General features: G+C 35.4%; 1 protein-coding gene across 1 annotated transcript in view; it reads left to right on the top strand.

The window, feature by feature from the left end:
• The window catches only part of TENM3 (teneurin transmembrane protein 3), a 666,217-nt gene that overhangs the window by 284,833 nt on the left and 358,976 nt on the right, over positions 1-22,408 (top strand). Inside the window, exon 5 of the mRNA XM_053940099.1 lies at positions 8,067-8,140. The gene's annotated coding sequence lies outside the window, so the exon portion shown is untranslated. The remainder of the gene's footprint in view (positions 1-8,066; positions 8,141-22,408) is intronic.

Genomic DNA, 22,408 nt, shown 5'->3' with positions numbered 1-22,408 from the left:
GGACAAAAGTTTGGTCATTTAAAATGTATTGATCAGAGAGAAAATGATAAAACATTTTGACTAAAGGTGAAAAGGAGGGAAAGCTAATAATAAATGGATTGTTGATATTTGAGGAGAAGGGGAGGTTTTTGTTGCTCATCTGGCAGATTCCTAGCTACCTTTAGCCCAGTTTCATGAAGTGGAGAAGTCTTCAGTCAGAACCTCAAGAGAAGGACACTTGTGACTCAAAAAATAAATGTGTTTAACCAAGTATTTTGTGATTTGAGTTTAGCTGAAAGAATCTCATCTAACAGAAATCAGACCTTCTCTCTAATATTTGACTGAAGTATCTTAAAGCTCAGAAACTAATTAATTTTGTTTATTATTGCTTGATTATCTGGCATGTAAAGTTTAAGAGATGATGGGGTTTTTGTTTTGGTTTTTATAAGTAATGCAATATAAATAATAAGGGAAAGGGCTATTAAAGTATTCTATTCTCTGGGGATTTTTTGTTCTGTGTGTGGGGTTTTTCAGGGTTTGGTTTTTTTGTTGTTTGTTTTTTTTAACACGTTAGCACTAATATTGGGAATCATGAAAGAGTTTTAAGTTTGAGTACTGTAAAGCAGGATCCCCAATTTAAGCACTTGAAAGGACATATAGGCAATGTAAGCAGGAAGCTTATATATAGAACTGACAACAGCCAGTTAGGACTGTAGTACAAAAATTATCTATTTCAAAGGGCTGAAATGTGCACAAATGAAGTATACAACTTTAAACATTTTAAGTGGTTGTGTTTCAATCTGTAAAACCAATTTTGTTTCCAAAGTATGAATTCTTGATAAAAGGTAGGTTTTGTGATGTATTGGATTTAAATTAGTAACATTCAGAATGTTCTACATTAACTTCTTATCAGTAAAAAAAAAATTGTCTTCAAATAAAATTTATTGTAGCATGTTGCGGTTTTGGTGATATAAAAATTGCTTAGCAGACTGTGTAGCAATATTTAATTCTTCCTTTGTGCTGCACAAAACTCAGTAATTACAAGAGGGTTTTTTTAATATGTATTAATAAGGCATGAAAACTTCCTCCCCCTACCCTTTTTTTAAAATCTTTGAGTCATACTGTCAGTTTTGACATTTTCTTAAGACCGCTTATGGAGGAGATTTTTGTCGTGTTTTGGGTAAGCCAGGAAGGTCCTAGGGATCCATGGGAACTGAAAAAGTGCCAGTCTGTATCAAGAGCAGACTCAACAATGTGATAGTGGAAGAAAATTGAGCTTATATTATCCTTAGAATAAGTATTTTGGGATGAAGAAAACGTATGGAACTTCCTGACAGAGAAATCCTACAAGAAGCCGAGCTTGAGGAGGTTGGGTTGTTACTGTTTTTCTTGGCTGGTGTTGGCACGGTGTAGCAAATACCGAGGGATGGGTGAAACCGAAAGTCATGGTACCCGAGTAGAAACTTGAGGTCAATCTGGTTTTTGAAGGATGAAATATAAGAAACAGATATTTCAGTGTCAGCCTCACACATTCTGCCTTGAAAAAAAAATCATCACACTGGCAATAGACTGCATATTTTAAATATCAATGAAACAGTGATACAGTATTGCAAGAGAGTGGAACACTGCCGTCAAGTAGTAGACTTTTGAAATTCAAAATTGGTTAGCTATGTTAAATGTTCTTTTGAAACAACTGAGTTACTATCTGTCTCTTGTTTTGCATGGGCTAAGTTTATGGATAGTTCTGATCTCAGATTAAAAACTGAATCTAATGGATGATTCACTTAGCAAAAAAATAGCTGGATTTTTCTCTCTGCTGCACAAGTCTGGGCTTTATTTTACTTTAAGTTAAAATAATTTTTCAGTTGTAGCGAAAGTACATGTTGGATATCAAGCCCTTACAGTTGAAAAGATTTGAAGAGCTAGTGGGAGGAAAGTACTTGATATCCCTCCCCTCTTTCAGCCTTTGGTCTTTTAGAATCACAGCCATGCATGACCACAGAGCTCAGCTCTTAAACAAGGTTTGTGCAGGAGCAGGTGAGAGGACGCAAGAAGGGACCAGAAAAAGTAACAAGTGAGTGAAGAAATATGAGGTCGTTGGTTTGGAATAGAGAATGTTGAGTGATATGAGAATAGTGCTTAGCTTTGCCTTTTTACTGTTTACCTTTGCTAGGCAAGATTTTTAAAGGGCTTTTTGAAGAGACTAATATTCTTTGTGACATGTTGTTTAGTGTCTGGGTGTGTTGCTTTGTTTTTGTTTATTTTGTAGGGGGACTGGGGGTGAAATTGTTTCTATGCATGCTGGTATCTTTTTCTGGGGGTCAAAGAGGTGCCTTTGTTATATTTTTTCGAAGTTGTTTTAGAACAAACTGACTTATTTTTATTATCTATAGAATGCCTAACTTTATACAAATAATACCATTATTCATAGTATTTTTAATGCTATTTTAAACAACCCTCTTATACCATCTCAGGATTTTTTGTCAGAGCTTAATTTTGATGTATTTAGCAGTGCTATACATTAAAACATTTCTGTTCTGTTTTCTATATACAGAATTTCACAATGCTAATAATCACATGTGGTTATAGGTAACTAAGGCAGGTTTGCAGCTTAGACTGTGGAATATCTGGCTATAAGAGCTTTTTATCAGTTTCCAGTTCTTAAATTCTTCTGTTCACTACTCTTTTTATTTTAGTTTTTGTTCTTATTGTAAAGCTGTGTATCTGAATTGATTAACATCTCAACGGTGCTTTTGTACCGAAAATTAGCCAATTGTGTGGAATAAAGCAGACTGCTGTGTGCACTTATTTTTTGTTATCCTTTATGTATTCTGTAAAAACATACTTTCATTTCTTTAATAAAAGTGAATACTAAAAGGTTTAAAATTGAAACCAAAGCACATACCACAAAGATTTGTTTAATTCAGTGACATTGTTTAAATGGTTACTTGAGCCACGTAGTTGCTTGAGCCACACAGTACATTCATATTAATGTATGTGCACATGTATATATGTATGCAGTCATTTTCAGCTGTTAATTGAAGGTAATAAGGTTTAAATTGATGATACAGCAGAATAAACAGCACAGTCCACAAGCACTTGAGTTTTTGACCAGAAAGTGTTTTCCATCCTTGCAGTGATCCACTGTAGAGGCCGTATCGTGAATCTGACCAAAGCTACTGAGTCACACAGGTGCTTCTGACTTTCTGATCATAAGGTCGGAGTTTGAGTGAAGTCGCAGATAGCAAAAATACTTTCGTATTTTTCATTTTTACTGGGACAACAAAGACCTCTTAGCCATTGCTGTAGTTAATGTTTTCTGAGTGGTCTCCCAAAGACAAAGTACTTCTTGGTTACAAATCCATTATTGCTCTTCCCCATGGTCTGACAGCTCTGTGCCCTTCAAAAGGAGGAGAGCAATGAAATACGTCGCATGCTGTAAGTGTCCAGTTGTCTTCTCTGACCAAGTAAGTGAAAAAATTATGTGGAAGGTCTTAAAGCAAAATCCTTCCCTTTCAGAAAATTTTCTGCTTCCGTTTACCAAATTGATCTGTGAGTGAAACATGCACTGTGCGTACAATTTACGGTGCAAGATCAAATTGTCCAGAAAAAAATACTATTTGCCTGTGGCAAATGCACAAAAATATTCAGTATGGCTTATCTTTTAAAAACAGCAATGTTTTCAGTATGTACTGCTGCAAGAAAACAGGAGACTTCATCAGGAGTTAAGAATCTGTCTGAGCTGTAAACCCAAAGATAATTAGAATAATTGGTGTCTAGCCTAACATGTTGCTTCTATGTAGTTAGTTAATGTGAGGTAGTCATGTTTCTTTGGTAAGTAGATGACTTAGAAATAAAATGTGCCAATTAATTTGGGATACTCTAGAAAAATTCTCGAGTATGAAATTCCAAGAGAACCAACTGAATGAACCAGCTGTTCAAAAACATTCTAAGATGCTTTAAAAAAAAAAAAAATTTACAAATAAGAAAAAAAAATCAAGAATAGAATATTTATGGTGTAAATAAACATTATTTCCAATTCTAATTTGTTTTCATTGTGATAGAAATATACTCCAAGATGTACTGGGCAGCTTCTTTATTTAGTACTTTCACTGAACTAGTAACAGTTGTTAGGCCTTTCAGGTAGCGATGGGTGATGTTAGATTTATATAAAACTAATTCTGTTTAAGTCTTCCATATTTTGAAAAGAAGACTACGCAATTTCAAGATATTGTATTTCTTACATCTAGCACATTCTTGGTTTGAGGTCCATGGAAAGGAATGTTAAATATCAACTCATTCAGTGTTTACTAGTTATTTGGGTAAAATTAAGCATGTTTCACCTGAAATCTTTATTAATATTAAAATTAAACAATTAATTAGCATTTAAAGATATTACATTCTCTCTGTAGAATACAGTAAAAGTATTGTAATTATGGACTTTGATTATTTTCATGCCTGCTGCTGTGTTTATGAAAATAACATTTCATCCTGGTTTTTCCATTTATGAAAAAGGAATGGTCGCAATCCTGGTCAAGTGCTCTGATGCTTGTGGAAGATAAATCTTCTGTGTGTGTGCGTTCAGTGTTATCCCTACGATATCGAGAATTCCTTTAGGAGAATATATTTGCAATGGCAATTTTAAAAAAAATTTTGTTAAATGGTCTTTATTTTGCTCCTTTGAGTACAAATTTAAGGCTAACATGGAGCTCGTGTCCACATAATATCTGATCAGCAGAATGCCCTCTGTTGAATAATAGTGTGATATATATAGCACAATTCCATAAATTGAGTAGGAATTAGTTGTTTGCTGTTTTGAATGTAGTTTATGTAGCTTTATATTTAACACCTCAGTCCTCACAATCAGAAATTTGTCATTCATTTGCTTCTTATTGATGCTTTATTTTAGTAAGTGGAAATACAAATAACTTTCGTTTTTGATCGCAGTCAGTATTAACCTTCTAAAACAACACACTAAGCTTAAACCAGCTTCCAGTAAGTATGTGTATGTTAGATAACTACTTTTAGATTTCTCCTCTTTGATGCATTGTTAGAACAGGTATATTAGGGGAAAAGAAATATTCACTGACATGCCTCAGAGATGAAAAATAGGTATTTATAGGAAAAATTGGATTACGAATTACAAATAATAGATTAAAAAAAAAGATTAATAGATTAAAAAAGAGATTAAAAGGTGTTGATATAGGATGGAAAAACTATAGCCATGATTAAACAATTATTTTTTATCTGTAAAGGAAAAGGTTTTAATTAGAAACAAAACACTTAAAAAAACAAACTGAAAAAATCCCATACCTATCTCTCCCCCAATGAAAAACCCAGCAAAAAACCACAACACCCAAGCAAATGAAAAAACTCCAAACCCAAGCTTCCCATGATCTCACATGGCCTCCCAGAAATCTGTTACTGAAAACAGAGATCAGGAGAACTAAGAAATATCCTTGTTTCTATTGCTGAGCTGGAACATAGAGTAACCAGTATCCAAGTTGAGGAGTGGGTTTTGGAATTCTTAGGTAGAAAAATCTAGTCGTTGATATCACAGTAATTGGTTTGGGCTACTGCTCTTGTATACATCTAGTCTTTAAGCTGTATAAAGCTGTGTGATAAGGAACTGTAGCTCTGAGCTGGAGATGTGAGTAGATCAACTATGTGGTTTTATCTTTCTGGCAGTAAATTATACAGTAGGACCAATAGATAAGACCCAAGGTTTGGGTGTTTTCTGGTGGAGGAAAAATAAACAGTGATAAGTTGCAAATCAGAAAATATGATAACCACTAAAAAAAGTCATTTTCAGGCTCCTGACAGAACTACTTTATCTGAAGGGGTCTTGGGATGTGAGGATCACTCTGGGTTGTGAGCAAATGTTTTTGCTCATTAAGTAACTGTCTTTAGATTTTAGAAAACAGTAAAATAAGAACGGTCTGTTTGATTCCTTAAAATGGGAGCAGAAATGGGGAAAGTTAATATCTTTGTTAGCTAAAGTGTTTTATAATATAATTGAATTTTGCTAAATGTCCTAGCATGTTATATTTTGTGTCAAGAGTTGAAATTGACTCCTTAGGACAGCTACCAACATAGGATCTCTTGGCTGATTTAACTGTATAGTTAGGAGAAAAATAATTAAAGAAAATCTGGCATGTATATATGTGGTTTCTACAGCACAGAAACTACCTGAACATTCTAAGATTGCTTTTTTCCCCTGCTACTTTGTCTTAATTTGCTTCCTTCTTTTTAATATATGTAATTGACAAAAATAGAATGTGCCATTTGGGTCAAGAAAATGCTCTAAAATTTTAGGCCTGTATGAAATATGGTACTTGTCTTATTTAAATGATGTCAATTCAGATGAGGATTGCATTAGTTAATGCTATGTGAGCTGCATGGCATTTAACAAATAGAATACTCAGAATACTTTGGTAATGCATCATTAGCAAAAAAAAAAAAATTCTTTTCATCCTTCATAACTAAGTGTGCATAAGCAAGCCATGTTTGTTTTTCTGGACCGTAGGTTTGCCTTTTCAGTCTTGTTAAGTTACAAATACTATTGATTAGCTGCACCAGTACCATATGTAGTACGATAAATGGCTTGGGCACCAGCATTCAAAATTCTCTCAAATGGGCTAAACTGTATTAATGTCTTAACAGCAGTATATTCTTATGGATTTCTGTGTACAGAGTATCCCACACTGGTACTTGCAGCACTTATTTAATGTAAAGCAGTGTCAGGTGTGCTTCTGAAGGGGTTTGCAGCTGAATGTGCCCTACTACTTGTCTATCCAAACAGCATAAACATGGAAAAATCAACTGCAAGTGCAGAATGGGTGAAAGTAATGTCTTGCCTGCTGTGATGCTCGTGAATCAAGAGATATTTTATGTTAATGATTCCTGCACTGGAGATGAGTATAGTAAGCCTAGACTTTTGTTTTGAAAAGTTGCTGGAATAGAAGTTGCTGGAATACTGAGTTGTTTCCTTCTTCATGAACAGATGTGGACTGACAGGTTTAATTTTGTGGAAAGAAAAATTTGTCATGTTAGTGCTAAATTTAAGGTATTGTCTCCTAGATGTATGTTTCTTTTGCTCTGCATTTGTAGTCTAGATTAACAGTGGAAATATATTGATGGAAAATCTACTTGTGAATAAAGATTTGCAGCAGGATTACATGCTACCTAGAGATTCATACAGAAGGGAAGAAAAAAGAAATTTTTCACAGGGGTACCTAAAATATGGAAGCATTCTCTGGAGTGCTATTTAATGACGCACTAACATTTATAATTAGACAAAGCAAGTTATTTCTTTTCTAATAATTAAAAATTAAATGAGAAATAATTGTTACATCACAAAAAAAAAAAAAAAAAAAGAAAGAAAAGTATATCTCAGGTGTCCTGGAGCCTGTTACCTCTCTGGGTGTTAGTGTCAAAAAAATTAAAAAATTCCAAAATTTCTTATTTCTGCTATGTGCCAGTCACTTACTAATCTTCCATGGATCATGAAGGCTGCCATATTCTTCAGGCTACTCGCTCTGGCAGGAGTCCAGTGTGCCTCAATGCAGAGCTTGTACGACTAGAAAAATAATTGGTTAAAAATTATTCTCTGCTTGTATATGAATAATCATTTAGGTTTGGAGGGACCTCCAGAGGTTTCCTCATTCATCTTCTAGATCACCTCCAAGCAGGCTTGTTTAGGTTGGGTTTCTCCATACTGTGTCCAGGCTGAGTCTTGAATCCTGGCAGGAAGGAGACCCCATGACCTCTCTGAGCATCCTGTGCAGGTGTTTGCCCATCCCTGTGGTAAATACTTACTGGTTTTGGGTGAACTAGCAAGTAGGAACAGACTGCTTCATCTTTCTGTTGTTGTCCACTGAATCATTTTCCTCTCTTCCTGAACCTGAGCATAAACCAAAGAAGCTGCTTTCATACTGCAGCTCTTGCTGGACTTCTCCTTGTAGAGAGCACTTCTAGCACTGAAATACTTAAAATAAATATGTAGTCTGATTGTAATTTTGTGTTAGTAAGAAAGAGCACACTTCTGGTTGATTCTGCGTCAATAATTGGCTTTCCATTTTCCATAGGAGTCTGTTGCAAGGTGAAAGAAAGTCTGTGAGACATTGGCAACAATCAGGCAACTATTTCTTTAACTTTAGAGGTAAGCGGTCATTAAGTGTGTTGTTTGGTATTGTATCGGAAGGGAAGTGAAAGGAAACTGGATAAATAAGAATAGTGTTTAAGAAACCTGACATTACCATGTATAAAACAGTTTGCCTGTTTCTATGGATGTCTATAACCAGAAATATTTGTGCTTATCTTTTACCAGTATTATATACCTTTTACCCTTCATCCATTGGAGTGCAGAACTTCCTACTTCCCCCACCTCTAGTTGGCAAATATTTTAAATAGGTGTTTCTTCCCTCTCTCATTGGCAACAGAAAAGGTACTTTAACTATTTGTTCAGTTATATAACCACAATGATAGTGGATTTTATAGGAGTGTATATCTGGGAATCTAGTTTTTGGTTGAGGCGAGGTCAATCACGTTTTTTGCAAGGACAGTATTTCCCTGAAGTTTCTCACTGTGAAAAACCTTTATTGACGGAAGATGTGTTTTGCCTCTTTTCAAAATACTGGAATGCCAGCCCCTGTACCTCAGTTTTAAAAACTGGACACTCATCAGTTATAGAAGGGTGGTAGTAACTCTCCCCTTACTGGGGAGGGTAGGGGCTTACCAAGAGAAGGAAGTATTGATTTTATTTTTTAACATCTTAATTACTTAATTTTGTGTTATTGTAGAAATTAAGGCCTATACTGATATATAAATTTTAGTGAGATTTTCAGAGAAGGAACTGCATAATATGTTACTGCACGGTGGAATGCTATCATTTACTAGGCTAAGGATATACCAAAAGGTTAATCGTGTGTTCTCTTTTTCTGAGGCAGCTTTTTCTAGGAATAGCTGGTTTTAAGCTTTTCATTCCAATTTCTGTCAACTAGATTTGTACAATGAACAGCCCAAAGGAGCATAAACAGGAGTGTCTGTTGTGGAGTGCACTTCCTTTTTATTTTAAAGTGTCGATTAACCCTTTTTAAAACTTTCTTTTGATGTGACTGGACAAAGAGACACTCATATATCCCTTTGGGATTTGCCTGCAGTGAACCTTCTTCAAAACTCATGACCTTGGCTGTCCAAGTGACAAGGCTCCCAAGTTGTTAAAGTAGATTTAAATGAGAAGAAAGCAGGATGCCAAACATGTGTTGCTGTAGATGTAGTAAAGCAGTACTTTGTACTAGCTGAAGCACAAGGGAGCGCATCAAGCACACAGGTTATTGCTGACAGGATGGAAACCAAATCCACCAGCATGCAGCAATGTTCTCATATCTGAACATGCAAGTATTTAATACATAAAAATGAATACACATTATGCTTTTCTTTGTCTGGGGTTAGGAATATCAGCAAAGTCTTTCTTCGTAACAAGGACATTCTTTGTAATGTAGATATATGTATACCTTTGCCTTTACAGTCATAACAACTTCTTGTCAAATGAACCAAAAAGTCCCAAGTGAGACTTTCCCATCATAGATAGAACAAGAACTCAATAACTTGTTATTCAAAACCCTGTGATAGAATACATTTTTGTCTTCAGAAATTGGGTTCTTTGCTCATTTCCCTAGGAAAAAATGCACTCCAGTGATTGTTTCAATGTATGCACTGGGTTATAAAGGGAGTTTCAGAGATACTGTACTTATCAGCTGCACATGAACAGTTTGTGGTTTGAAGAGGGAACCTGGGATGGAGAAATCCAACCTTCTGTATCCAATTTTACCCAGTGGAATATGGCATTAAACAGTCCTATTGTGTTTAAAATTTCATTTTGTCTGTTGGAACACTAGACCATATGGTTTATTTGGAGAAACTTATGGATGGTTTGTTCATCTTTGTTTCCTGATTTTCTACTTTATATATCAGATAATGTGAGAAAATGTATTGTGAATCTCAAAGGTAACCCTTGAAGTTCAGCCTGGTGTTAAACTATACCTTATGTCTTATTTATTTTATTGGAATACAAAACTTGTGTCTTTTTTATTTAGGTTGCACATTTGAACTAAAGTCATATCAAGCTGATGTATAGAAGTCCAGTAGTTGTGCAATATTTCATTAGAAAAGTGTATGGATCTTGTGTTTCACAAGAACTAGTTGAAGAATTGAACAACTGCAGGAAAGATGTTTTGTGAACCAGACTTGAGCTATATTTTCTGACATCAGCCAGTCTTTTTGAAATTTTTGGAAAATTGTGGTGGTGATTTTTTGGGTTGGGTTTGGTTTTTTAATTTTTTTTTTCTTTTCACTGTAGCCAACAGTTATTTACTTGTCTTGTTTTATGCATTTGTTTTATACAATTGTTTACAAATGGCAAATTTTCTTAAGATATGCATTTAGGATATAGTATAGCTAACCTGTAGAAATGCTTAAGTTATACAAATATATATGCTGTGTAAGACACACTAGAAGGCTGTGTATCTCTAGTTACTGATATAGCTTTTAGCATTCCTGTGTATTGCAATTTATTTTGATCCATGTTTTGAGCATGTTGCATTGTTTCTTGCTTCTGAGAGTTAGTGGAACAACCTTACAAAGAAATGCCCTTTGATGATAAGATGGCAAAATAGAGTGAATGAGCAGAAGAGGAGTATGCCAGACTATAATAATGTTTGTAACATTAATTAAAGTGTTTGTTAAGTAATATATTCAGACAGACGAGTCTTTCCCAGCTTCTACATAGCCCATTATGTGTTCTAGTAAATTAAAACTAGGAAACCTTTGTTGGAGTTATAGTGCTCAAACTGACATCTAATTCCCCCAGACAATAGGTACAAGCCTGCAAGCCTCTCTAATTCTTTCCAGTCTTTACATTTATTGATTCTTTTGTAAACGTGTTTCATCCAATCTATTACAAACAGCACTGGTTAGAAGTGTGAATTTTGCCACGTCTGACCTAAGGCGCACTAAAACCAGCAGCTATCTGCCATACAGCCATACAGTTGGGCATCCCAGATTTACTTCCAATCACTAGAAAATTTGAACCTTTAATGGCTGGTTTGGTTCCTGCTTTGTGTAGAGGGACTGACATGTTAATTCTTTGATCTGTCTGCTTTGGAACTGAATTTAGTTCAGCTTTCATTTGTATTCTAGGTTCTAAATGTTTTATTACTTGAGTTGGCTTATATAAGTAGTTTATTTTGATTCAGGACTTCATTTTCCCTAGTCCTGAAAATGTTTTGCATATACAGATGTACATTTCTTACTGCAAAGTATGGATTCAATCCCTTTTTTTCTTAACTTGTCAGGTTTTTTTCCATGTCTTATTATTACAAAGTTACCAAATAATTAATGCATCATCTCTGAATGGATACAGTAAATTTTAGTAAAATGGAACAGTAAATTTTAGTGAAATGAGTGCAATACATTTTTATTATTTTCTTCATGTTATACTGTAAAACATATGTAATTAATAATTGATAGTAAACAAACACATCTTATTTTTTCCTACCATATTCATCACCAGTTTCAAAGCTTTGAAGTTCAGTAAATAATTTATGATAGTTGTTAGTGTAAGGAAATCTAACTGTACCCCTGATCCTGCTTGCTTTTTGTCCTTGTTGTTCTCAAGCATAACTTTGATTGGTAGCCAAACTGAATGATAAAGAATGTATGAATAACTGATGGGATTCATTAAACAGATGAAAATTAAATCAGCTATTTTAATTTTAAAAAAATTAGAAATACATAATGATAATTTTATGTATCTAAATTTTTTTTAAATCTAGTATGCATCGCATAAGACAATGAAGAAGTGAATATTTTTAATACAAAGTAGAACATGTTTTCAGCCTGCTTTTGTTCTCAACACTTCAATCAGGTTGTCTTTTAGCCTTGTTAAATATCTTGCTGAGATCTGCTGTATTTGCTGAGAATGTAACAAAAGGTGTGAGAGTACAAAAATGAAGAAATACGTGGTTTTGGCCTTTAATGAAATGCTCCATAAAATGTTTTAATTCCTTTGTTTTCCTTTGCTTGCATTGAAAACCCAAAGATTTTGGAAAGATTTTTAAGCATTGAAGATATTTTTTTCTGAGGTCATTCAAGCTCAAAAGGTTAGCTTTTATTTGTGTCCTTGTAAAAGTTCTTACATAATCCAGTAATATATTGTGAGTCTTCAAATATATTCTGACTTATCTAAAACTTGAAATAAAGCAGAAAAAAAAATACATTATTTCAGACAGAGAGGTAAAAATTCTGTGTAATTCTGTAAGTTCCAGGTACTGGTTTATGGCATCTCCAGTTTAACCCTCAAAACAGAGTGAGATCAGGACATAGCAAAGTAGTTTGCATCCGTCCTCATTTGGCTGCAAAAAGCAATGCAGTGTAAAACCTCTCATGGAGTTTTGCCAGACTGAGTGGGGAACCGTGGTAGAAGTTTGATGTACCTAAGAACTTTTTTTTCCTTTTTTTTTTTTTTTTTTTTTTTCCGTTTTAAACATTGTATGCATATAAATGGAGCTGCATGACAGTACTTGTGCTCTAGGCGACAGGACTGCGTAGGAATCTCTGGCCATTCTGTCTCTGGGCAGGCTGCAGCCTGCAGTGCCTGTCTTGCTGTGTAGTTGTGCATATGTGGAGCCCCAGGCCTTTGCTTCTGACACGGGTGGTCTGGGGAGCACGGGGTGTTAATGGGCTCTGTTTTGCACAGCTGTAATTACGATGAGGCACCACAGCAAAGCTTTAAAGAATATTTTCAATGCAGGGCTGAATATATAAGACACTAACAGGAGGAGGCTGTTATTCCGTGGTCTAGGGTCTTCTGGGTCTGAGGTTTAGGCTGGTTTGTGAGGTTTTCCACTTAAAGGTGATTTACAGGTATCATGAGCCAGATGTTGTGAAAATTACCAAGAATAGCAAGAACCTGTTATAGGCTTTCAGAAATTTATTGTGTCTCAAGGTTTTCTGTACACCACTGTTATTTCCCTTGAAATCAGTGTGGGACTTGTCTTTTGTTGTCAAGACCACATTAAGCTATTATTGTCATTAGTTCACTAATTTTTCTGGTGTGGAAGATGACAGAAGAGGAATGTTTTGGGAAGTTCCTGACTTTGAGCAATATGGTGATAATTTCACTTGGCAAAGGCACATTACTACTTTCTCCCTATTGAGTAATAAAAACCTTCTTCAGAAAATGAATCTGTTAGATTATTTCAGGGACCAAAAAAAAAAGGCCACCATCTTTTATAATTAAAAGAGTTAGCCTAAATATAGATGTTATCATCGACTGCTTAGTGTTGTTTGACAGTGGCAAATTGTTTCCTTTAGAGGTCTGTAAATGGTGTGATGAGCAAGTATTCAATCTTCACTTGGTAGTTTTAGCTGCTTCTTGAAAAATACTTTGGTTTAGTTTTGTTCTAAAAGCTCTTCTTTTTCTTTTCTCCCATGGTTTCTTTCATGCTTATTTTGTCTATTTTTAACTGCTGCACTGCAAAACCAGTGATAATGATAAGGTTAATGATGAACACCCATATTCTTTAAAATTTAAGCTTTAAAATTGTTAAAGGATTATCAGCAAATAACATTACAGGAAACGTGTGACTACAGTGTGATCTCATGCATGTTAATCTTCCACTACAAAAAGAACCTGTATCTCTGGCTTCATAGATCACCTTGAAGGATTGGGGCTTGCTTTTTGTAAGGAACACGGTTTGCAACAATACATCACCTTCGTTTCTTTGCTCCTAGAGAGAATCTGCTGACAGCAGGGCTATGATAGAACAGGCCACATCCACCATTGACTTTTTTCCTTTCAGTGTCACCTTGGGACATCATGTCTGGTTTCCAAGTGATGATAATTTTGTAATGGTGTTTTTGTACTTAGCTTTTTTTGTTGTCTTGTGCAGCCTACTGGCTGGCTCTTCAGGGGCTAAGCTCATGTGTTGCACAAAGTGGGTGCAAAAATGCTGTAGAAGAGGAAAAATCTGTCATTTTCAGGCTGCCTTTTTTTTTTTTTTTGAGTCAGGCTTTGTGAACACTTAAAAACTGTGCAAATTTTTATTAAATTGTAATCTGGTTTTGTAAACATCTGGATTTCTTGGCAAGGATGATGAAGCAGAAAAGGTGGAGAAAAGACTGACTTCAAGGATAAAAGGAACCTTAACTAGAGGAAGCAGGTTAAGAATTATGTGTGCACTGGCAATGTTCAAGATAGAATACTGCTCACACACAGAGCTCAGTTATCTGCAGAACAAAGGAACAGCTTACGTAACTCTCAGTACAGGAGGGACCCAGTAGTAATTTTCATGACCCCTTGTAATCTTGTAAAATTGTGAGCTATTCACAAATTCAATGCTTGGTTCTGCGTATTGAAAATCTTTGGAGTTAAATTAATAAAACAAACTTGTGTAGCTATCAGTGAACGCCTTTGTGAACTAAACGTTCCTTTTCAGGTCACTAGAATTGCCAGTTCAAAATTGCCAGTCACTAGAATTGCCAGTAAACTGTCAAAAGCACTGTGCTTTAACTAAAATAATTATTTTTTGTGCAAATCTACTTGAAGAAATAAGTAATTAATGGTAAAATATATGAAAATTGGAATCTAACAAATGTGTATTTGTATATAACCTTCCCATAAGTACTGAACTGTCTTGAATGTGTGTTAGTTGCTAAATCAAGTCAGATGTCTGAGGTGAGAACTGGAGAGCTGATAACAAATATTCATAGTGGAAGCTGATAACAGCCTTAATTAAGCTGCTGCTATCTTTCCATGATAAATTTAGAACTTCTCCATAAGTCATCTGACTTTAATGCTCCATTTGCATCCAGGAGTGTTTGATTTAGATCAGTGTCTCTGTTAAGAAATCTGCAGATGTCTCTTTGATAGCCCTAGCTGTCTCTCAAGAAGAGCCTGGGAGCTTTGTTTTCCTGTGTTGTAATGTAGAGAATGACCTAAAGCTGACCTTCCAGCTTTTAGCTTTTTCAAGGTTGGCATACCCTGAGAAATACTTATTTCTTTAATGACTTTCTCATACCATTTATTGAACCCAGAATTCCATAATCTTTTTGTTACTGTACTTGCTTAATTCGAAGAAGCTTTACCATGAAAACTGGGTAAAAGGATAATTTTAGAATAATTCTAGAAGCTTTAGTGGGCACAGTCCAAGACAGCTCTATTCATGTAGTGCTAATTGCAATTAAATGGAAAGTTTCTAAGATAACAAATGATGCTGTGAGTTTTTAGAGTAACAATTCAGTGTTATGTCACCAGATTGTTTGGATGGATTTGTTGTCTGTGCTGATTTTGCTTTCAGCAGTTGTACACATTGTAAATGCCTTAGTTAACAATGACTGAGCTGTCCAAGACACTTCTTTTTATTTTAGTTATTTTCAGGGCAGGGAAGAATAACTTGATTTGAAAGTTAATACTTGTATTAGAATTTTTTGATCAAAAAATAAAATATGAACTTTTTTTCCCATCTAGAAATTCTGCCATTATTTCTGAGCCAGACATTGTAACAGAATTCTTCTTTATAGTTAGAAAAAAATCATGGGAGAGTCCAGGGCTACTTCCTTACAGAGACTGAGTATGCACTATTCAGAAATGGTAATTCTTACAGTTGTCTAGACATGAGATAAAGTAGATCATTAGTGTTGATGTAAATTATAAAAGTCATCTGCATGTTTTCTAGAAGTCTGGTATTCACTATTTTGTGTGAAAACAAACGCAAAATGAGAGTTATTTCACCAGAACGTGAGAAAAGTGGTGTGAGAAAAAGGAGCTCTGCATTAGAGATGTAGAGGTTCTGATGCATATGAGCACTTAGAACAGGCAAACGGAATCAAGTGTGTCCTGCTGTATTCCTGCTGCCTGTACTTGTATGTGCTAGCATTTTTTCCTAGCTCTTTTCTGCTTCTCACTTTCTCCTTTTTTTTTTTTTTTGAAACATGGTATACGTCTGGATTAATTTTTAGAATTTTTTTAAGAGGACCTTGAAATTTAATTTGAATTTAGTTATTTTCCTGCATGTGCGCACTTATGCATCTCTGTTAACTCTGTGATGCTGCTAATTCATCAGTGTTTCAGAACTTCTGAGGTGTTAGGATTTCTTGGTGTCATACCTTGGGGGCAGGAAGCAGAAACCGTCAAGGGATATGAGCCAATGTGCATAACTGTGATGTGCTTAAAGTTACCAAAGTTGCTCCTTGGGCAATTGCCATTTGTGAGAAACCGATGGGAGAATATAATATTGGTAGTTTTCTTATCTATCAGTCACTAAGACAGTGGCCAGTTGAGTGGAATTTGTACCTGGGATAATAAATTTTTGAAATTACATCTGTAGTAATTTAGTTAGATAGATAGTTAGTTAGACAGTAATTTAGTTAGATAGTTAATTTAGTTAGATAGATAGTTAGAAATGTTAACATATTTTTTACAATTTTATAGAAACATATAGCTATATTGATTGATAGCACTTATAGTAAACTAGCTAATAATCTGTCACAAAAGTAGCTGAAAAATACTTTTCCAAAAAAACTAAGATAGTTTACACTTCTGTAGTCTATAATTACTCTCTTGTATTTGTCTGCTTGTAATCAGATTAGTTGGATTTTAAGGAAACTGAAACCAAAATTGTAGATGCTTTTCTGTGGAGGGATGTGTTACTCTGAGGTACTAGGAATGTTTCTGAACAAAATAAATATTCTGCATGGGTAGTTCTGCGTATCAGCAGGTGTAGGAGCATCGAGCTGGCAGTTGCAGATCCAGAACACACATGGGACCTACATTATCTGAAGAGATTCTCTGCTTTGTGATTAGAAAGGTGACACATGTAAGAAACTCCTACAGATGAGTGGGTATCAGTTTTGCTTTGTTCCCTCACTCTCCTCTGTTTACATACTGCCCTCTTTGCTGCAGTATTTGCAAAACACTTCACTGTAGTAGCTGTGTTTCCAAAGTGCTGCTGAGTACAGAAGCAGATGGCAGCTGAGTCATTTATCCATCTTGCACTATTTATTTCTATTATTTCTCTGGAAACAAATTAATTGATGTTAAGCTGTTGCTTCCTATCTCCTGCTTCTCCTGTTTGCTCACTTTTTTATTTGTTAAGAAGAGAAGATAGAAAGCATGTCTGGTTTCTGTTGATGGTTTTCTTTTGTCCTTCTAGTCATGAATATGTCAGTGCTGTAATGAGAGGTCTTTGAAAAGTTGTGGAAGGTGACGTACCAAAAGACTAAAAATTAACTAAGACAAGTTAGTTTCTTCTGTTTCTAGAAGCAAACATGTCAAGATAATGATAAGAGTATGTCTAAAATACAAATTAGGGTTGAAGTTTGGTGTGGGTTTTCTGGGAGCACAGGGAGATGCCACCAGTCTAACTTCCTTCCATTTTGTGTCCTTTTGGACAGTGTGGGTTTTTAAAGACTTCTGATGCCTCCTCATATGGAATAAACAGCTACTTTTCTCTCCAGCAGAAATGGTGCCAGGTGGATTTGGCACTGCTTGGAGAACTCTGCTTACAAAGGTAACTATCAGCAATTCATTGCCGACATGGAAGGTTGTATCAAGTTAGGTCTTGTATGATGACCTCAAATTCCATTGAATCTTTTTTTATTAGTTTGTTTTTATGAGATCATGGAAAAGACTGTAAGGTTTTTTTTGTAATTAGTTGTCAGTCCTTTAGAATATGGTCAGAATGAAATAATTTTAACAAAATCAATTGACAGTCTGTTAAAAGAGAAGACTTTGCTCTTCAGAAGACACTTATTGGAAGTACTAGACCATCATTCTATGTGGACACATTTAATTTCAATTACTGCTGATGGGCTGGAGGAATAAACTGAATAAAACCAGGGTGGTGAGCATGCACTCACCATGACTGTCATTTCACTAAAGAAAAATATGTAAGGTTAGAGTAGATGCCATTGCCTTAAAGCTGAGGGAGAGGGTTAAAAAAATGTAAGCAACCCCAGGGCTGAGCTGAAGTTTATTTTGCAAGATCTATAAGCTAATCAGTACTGCAAAGACTTGAGCTAGAGTTGTGTGTCCTCTGTTGGAGGACTCTGCTTTCTTTAAGGAATAATATGATCACACAAGAGCTATATGGGTAGACTTAATTTATATGGATTTTGAAGTGTGGAGAATATGGTGGGGAAGAGAGGCCATTAAAATGGGTTCCTGCCCTCACCTATCAGTTTGTATGATGATCATACATTCCCCTCAAACAAGTTTGTGGAAAAGGTACAGTGAGTGGGAGAGCCAGGAGAGAGTGTTGATCCATTGGTTTAAATAGTCTCTGCAATCTTCTGGGTATCTCTGATTTCAGCTGGCACACTGCCTTACATTGGTGCTTCCTTCTGTTAGGAATGCTTAGCTGGTGGTGCTACAGAGGAAGGCAAAGCTGACAATTAGTTGAGCTGTTACTCAGATGTCTGCATGGTGCTCCGGTTCCCAGACAGGTGCAATAATCTGGGGTAAGGAAAACACATTTTCTGAAAGGTGGCTTCATATTTTGTTTGGGTGTTGCAAACAGTGTGAATTTCACCATGGGTTTATGTGAATGGGACTACATTTTATTACTTTTTTTCCTCTGTCTTTCTTCAAACCCAAATCCTGGTCTGGAAAAGGAAAGGGCACAGTCCTGGGCTGGTTGCCCATAGCACAGTAAATGGTGAGGAACAGGGTGGTACTGTGCGACTTGTGTATGCCTCAGGGAAATTGAGATTCTTTCTTGGATCTGATATGCAAAGAACTGTGAATCCCAGAATAATATTACTCATAAATTGCTCTACATTAATTTCAATTCTGTGTAGCACATGTAAGTGAAAATCTTGGAAATACGTTTGCTAAATCATGTGGTAAATGGTCTTGTTGATGACTGCAGAGTTGCTCTGGGGTTGGAGCTATTAAGCCCTTATTACGGGAATCCAACAGGGCAAATTAAGAGAAACCTGTGTGTGTGCTTGTTATTTTAGGACTTTTATGCTTTCTTCTGAGAGACCTCATGTAGGACCCCATGACCTAAAAAGACTTGGTATCTTTTAGTCAGAGGTTAAGTTTTGAAATCTCAGTTACTGATCTATCAACAATGGAAACAATCACCTTCAAGGGAGGGTTTAGTGTTGTTATTCTTTAATGCTAAAACCTGAATAATGCTATTAGTAATACTTGTAAAATAGCTTTTTAACATTCTGCCCAGTTGTATGTGGTGTTTTCAGTTATAACTGCGCTTTTTTGTAAATTGCAGGGGACAACTTATGTTTCATTGTAAGTAACTGCCCTGTTAATGTATCACACTGAGGTTTCTTATTTGGGGTTTCTTATTTGTTTGTAACACCATTGTAAGCATTCTTTAATTTGGGAATGTTCAGATGCTATACATGAGTGTTCCTTGGAAATACTAGTCCAAGTACATAAAACCATTGTGCATGGTAGAATTTGCCATTACAATAAATTCTATCATAAAAGAACTAATGCATGGTATTTTTTACAGGTTTTAACTTTTACATTTCAAGGCTTAAATGTGCAATCCATTTAAAACAAGTATTGCTCCTGTTTATAATGCTTGCTAATGGAGAATTCTAGAGATTTAAAAATTTTTAATGCCAGTATATGAATGTATCCTTTTACATAAATTTCAAATTTCACTTTGGATCAGGTGAATCATCTCTCACTCTTTCTCTAACTTCACTCAGCTTTCTCTGGAATATTACCTATCTGAAAAACTGTCATAGTCTTCTAATGCCATTTTTGCCAGGATCATAACATTCGTGAGCAGCATTACTGACAGAGCTTGAGTTCCAGCTGAATCAGTTTAGTCTTTTGATTGCATAATTATTTTGCCAGCCGTCACTCTTGTAGCAGTGGAACTCCCCTTTGAGGAAAAATGAGGTCATTCATCTTTTGTAAGATTCATACATGAGCTTTATCACTATAGTAATAAAATTCATTGCTTGGTTGGTAACCACAAAGGACTCGTAAGACTGGAGATTGTAACCATACTTACATACATTGCCATGTGCACAATTAGGTTGCTGTTAGAATAAGCACATCATAATGCTCCTGTAGATAAAGAGAGAATGTGTGTTTTGGATTAATTTATGGAATATTGGACAGTTTCAACAAAATTGTAAAAATACCTGAAACAATGCTCTGTCCTTCCTGAATTATCTCAGATTCCTTTGGTAAGGTTGATGAACTTTTTTTTTTTTTTTACTTATTATACGCATTTACAGCTAATGTTCTAGGACCCTGTGTTGTCTTTAAATAGAATTTTCCCACCATCCTTGCCAGTTTGTTTATAAGGCTCTGTTTTCTGCAATTTGCACAGGCAGTGCATACATGTCTTTTCTGTAAACTGTATTCTATATATATTCGCTAGTGTTCACTTTTGTTTTACATTTTCATCTTTGTGTTTAATTTGAAATATTATTAAAATTATCCAAAATTATTCTTACCTATGGTTACAGAATTATTTAATAATTACAGCATGTAGTATAGGGTGACTGACTGCATTGCCATTAAGGAATTATTTTCATTCAGTGAAATTTTGGGAAGTTTCTAACACTGTGTATCAATGTGTTGGGCTGAGAACTGTGGTAGCTTTGCTTTGGTGCATCTGCTTGCGTTGCTACTGTGAATGATTGTCGTGGAGCACAGGGCAGAGGCGTGGAGCTCGGGCAGTGGTACTGCTTTACCTGCAGCTGCCAGCCTGCCCAGACCTGTCTGCTACACAAACCACAACATCCTCATGACTGCAAATCACACTGCCTGTAAAGCCTGACAGTGCAGGCAGATAAAAAGAATAACTGAAGTCTAAAAAAGGTGTGTTTAGGTTTTTTTCCAGTTTTTTTTTTTTTTTTCCCCTGTGGTGCCAAGCACTTTCAGTTTGTATTTAAGGAAAAGGGTTCGTAATATTTTGGAGGTGGCATGCAACAGCATGCAGGGATGCCTGGTAACAGCAGTATAAAACTTTCCACTTCAGAGGACGCCTGAAAGGAATTTCAAAGGCAGCAATAGAAAGGATGAGCGAATGGGCTAGAGCAGAAAAAAATTCCCTTTGTTGTGTGAGTACATAAAAAGTACTTTTAAAATAAAGATTGTTAATGAATCTGTTCTTGTTAATGTATCACACTGAGGTTCTGCTAGGCTCATCTTTTTTTAAAAATATCAAGGCACTTGAACACATGCATCCAATGTGCATTGAATGCTAAAGCAAATTCAAGTCATTGACTACTCTTCTTAATGAAGAAAGTGCTGGTGGTGGGAGGCATAAAAGACAATGCTTTTAATGAAATTAAGTTTGCACATAGCCTCAAGCATGCTAATATCTCTAGGTATACCCATCTCTTTAATGCCAAGATTTCTATTATTTTAAGAGCTATAGGTGTCTAAAGTGAAAAAGTAAAATTAATTTTGTACACTTTCATTTTTAACTGTTTGTTTTCCATCTCTTTCCCTCTTGGATAGAAACTGATTTTTCAGGAGCTTGTTATCCTTCTAAGTGGATCTTCTACTACTTAAGGTTTTTAGAGCATCCCTGAGATCCTAATAAGTAATGCAGAAAGGAGAAAGCTTATATTTCTGCAGACTACAGCTGCAGTATATTTCAGAATATTGTGTAACAAACTACTGCAAGCTATTCTGTGCAAATGATGAAACTGGATAAAATACCATATGGTGCTGCACAGTACTTCAAAGAATTATTTCAATATTATGAATGGGCTAAAATATCACATGCAGATTTATTCAGTCTAATTGGGACTTCACAGTTGTACTGTTGTAAAGGAGAATATCTGTGCAAGCTAAGTTGTGGGCAGGGGAGGTGGAATCAGACTATAGTACAATATAAACTAGATGAGAATTAACTTTTCCTAAAATGCATAGCATACATGATCATCTAGCATGCTGTTAGCAGCAGCACAGTAGGTTTTATGGTGCTTTTGTAATTTGGATACTCTGATTTGGAATCTAATTGGATTCCTGGGCAACACTGAATGGCAACATTCTTAAGTTGTGTAAAGACTATTTGAAATAATGGGATTGACATTAACCTTTTAAAGTTTCTTTTTTAAAAATCTGTTTGAAAAGATTAAAAAATAAGCTGCAGAAGAAGCTTAGAGATTTCAGGAAAAACTACTCTTGTGTCATAGACTATAGGCATTGATTCTGATTGGCTCTGTAATGCATAAAATAAATTTGTTTGGGTTTTTTTCCCTGATGTCCAACTACAAGTGTAAACCAAGGGGTTAAAAAGCATAAAATTCAACTTGGAAAAAACCAACTGACTTGAAGTTCAGCCAAAAAAATATGTCATTTAGGAATTCAGTAAATACTTACAGAAAAGTAAAAATCAGGGAGGCACAGTATAGTCAATGATTTTGT

This window comes from Vidua chalybeata, chromosome 4, assembly GCF_026979565.1.
Source record: "Vidua chalybeata isolate OUT-0048 chromosome 4, bVidCha1 merged haplotype, whole genome shotgun sequence".
NCBI classification, from domain to species: Eukaryota; Metazoa; Chordata; class Aves; order Passeriformes; family Viduidae; genus Vidua; species Vidua chalybeata.
The sequence above is the reverse complement of the archived record's forward strand: the minus strand, read 5'-3'. Positions and strand labels throughout refer to the sequence as shown.